The 2802-nt window shown below is 37.3% G+C and overlaps 1 long non-coding RNA gene across 1 annotated transcript; it reads left to right on the forward strand.

Annotated features, from left to right (window-relative positions):
• The first annotated feature begins 618 nt into the window (after positions 1-618).
• Positions 619-2600, forward strand: LOC109280449 (uncharacterized). The gene is made up of 2 exons (XR_002086769.2): positions 619-986; positions 2395-2600. It is a non-coding gene; the product is annotated as an uncharacterized LOC109280449 (long non-coding RNA).
• Positions 2601-2802: the final 202 nt, after the last annotated feature.

The raw sequence follows: 2802 nt of genomic DNA on the forward strand, positions 1-2802 counted from the left end.
CCTAGCTTTCGCCAACATCATCTTTAGCCCAGGTAGATACTCGAGTTGTGCACCCCTGGCATAAAAGGTGGCAACCCTACCCACACCAGATCAGACATATGTCATATCATGGCCTTATGTACACAGTCCTTCTTCCAACATATGGTATACATTAGTCTGTAAATATAAAATCCCCTGGAAAATTGAATGTTGGGGTACTTATTAACATTTTCAGAAATTAGGGGGTACTTGCTACTTAAAAGGTTAAGAAACACTGATCTAGGATGACATAACATCATTGGGATTCACATTATTACCACAGCTAACATGAGAGCAAACAGTAAGTTTGTCTTCTTCACAAAATAGTGATATTACTTTGCACACTTTTTAATTCTTAAAGAAATGAAAATGTACACTGATGTTTTGATTTCTTTAAATTAAACAATGGGGGTGGGGGGGTTGGAAACCTGCATTAAAATTAAAGTAGGTTTTACTTGAGCAGGCAGGTTAAATCAACTGAAAGGATGACACGGCAGGGGAACAATATGAGTAACCAACCCTGATAAACTTGGTTAATTATTGACCATAAGGCTGCCAATAGGGTACTGCAATACTACTAAAGAAAGTTATTAACTTTCAGTGCCTAGGAAAGGAAAAGTATTGGCTCTGTGGGCAGCTTGATTGTTGTTTTGTGAGTTTTAGAGAAGTCCAGAATGAATAAACAAAAAGTAAAGAAGATGTCTCTCAATAAAGTTGAAGACACACTGGCGCTTCAGTGGGCAAGAGTTGCAAATCGTGGGGAAGAGAAGAGGAAGACTGAGAAAATCAAAATTATTCAGAGGGCTGCAGCACTCAGCTGTTCAAATGTGGATAGGGAGAAGGCAGCTCTCAAGAAATATTTGGAGAAAGTTAAAACTTCCACGAGACACCTGAGTCAAGACAGTCATCATGAGTCAAACGTCCATAAGTGTACTTGACTGGATCTTCAATGCAACAAATCTCTTTAGGTGAGACTTAACCATTTGCTTCTGTGTCATGTAGCTGCAGGATGCAACAGACCTTCACTCTCCACAGAGTAGGCTGCTCTAGATGATGAAGCAACCTGACATTTTAATTTTATTATTCTGCATAAGAAATCATTGTCTATAAAACACTAAGTTTTGTCTTGCTAATTGCCACCCTAGAGCCTAGACTCTGGATAAGAAAGCACAAATACCCATATTGAAACATCCTAGAAGAAAACTGATTATTAATAATACTGCTTAAGCTACAGTGTTCGACAAAATCTTGTGCAAAAGAAAAATCTTTTCCCCACTAGAGATCTGAAGAAGTATCTGGGGCTTCTGTGAGTCATTGCAGAGGCAAGAGTGGGTTCTGACAGTGAGATTCCAGGACAACTATCACCGAGTCATTTCTTCCTTAGTAGTCTATAAAATAAGATAACTCCTATAGTTACATTTATTTAGCTGGAACATTTTATGGATCTAATAGTTTTATTTACCTTCATCTATATTTCATTTGCACTAGTTCCAGACAAATGTTAGAAATTTTGCCACAAAAAAGCAAACATAACGTGTTTGAACATGTGGCCTCAGAAATGTAGTAAAATACTTCATTTATGTATTCAGAGTGAAAAAAGAAGAGGCTGTTTATTCAATTGTATTCCTCAAGATGCTATAAAGCAAAGTAATGGTTAAATAATTTTAAGCTGATTTTGTTAAACAAATTCGTAATTTTCCTCTAAAAAGCCAATAACCAATGGCTTTTGTCTGTTTTATATTTAGCTTTTTTTAAAGAAAAATAGTGGTTAAAATCTATATGAGCCTATTTTAAAAGAAACATAACAAACTCTTATTTTCGGGGGGGGGGGGGGGGTTTAAATGGCTCTTCTATGGCAATAAACAGAACCGGTTGAAATGATTCATTTTTTTTCCACTGAAAATTGCCTTTTTAAAAAAACCTTTTTTTTTCAAAAGTTTGCCAGCATTATTGAAATTGTTCATTTTTCTGTGAGAAATACTGGGCTTTAAAAGTTGTCAATAAAGCAATATGAAATGTGAGCAATATTGTTACTGACACCTTTCATCAGTAGACTAAACAGGGTGAGGGAGCAGAGCCCACTGACTGTGATGGGGCACCAGATCACACTCTCCCCTGCCAAGTGCTTACCATGGAAGGGGCAGCCCTGCAGTCAAACCATAGGAGCATCCCTACACCTGGGAGGGTCCCAGCAAGAAGAAGTCTACTGCCCACCCCATGGGGAGTTTTTCTCACAGCCCTGTGCCCAATTTCATATCTGGGGAGGTGGGGAGCAAATGTTTGTAACCCTTCAAAATAAGAAGAGTTTCAAATTTTCTTTCTTGTATTTGTGTTTGTGTATGTATAACCCATTTTTGTTGTGTTTTTTTTAACCAGTTCTATTTTAATGACTGCTCTTCACTGGCATGATCTTGGAGATCCTACTAATTCCCTACAGGATTCTGTCAGTTTCCTCTGAACTGCACCTTCAAGAAATGTTTCTTTTATTCACTGTTTCTTCCCAGAGATCATCATTGTAGTAGGAACTCTTGTACTCAATATGTAACAAATGTGTAGTAAACTATAAGAACAAACACAACAAATGGTCAAGGGTTTTTTATTTCATGTGTGTGGGATTCTTTAGTCCAAGAATACTTGTGAATCCCTTTCCCTCCCTTGATCAGCAAGGATTCACAATACATTAACATTTCCTTGTCTCTTCTACGTTCCATGACTGTAAAGTGAACATTCTGATTTCATGAGTAATATATAATGCATGATTCTTGTGTTATAGCATATGGCCCA

Source organism: Alligator mississippiensis, chromosome 2 (assembly GCF_030867095.1).
Source record: "Alligator mississippiensis isolate rAllMis1 chromosome 2, rAllMis1, whole genome shotgun sequence".
In the NCBI taxonomy this organism is placed as follows: domain Eukaryota; kingdom Metazoa; phylum Chordata; order Crocodylia; family Alligatoridae; genus Alligator; species Alligator mississippiensis.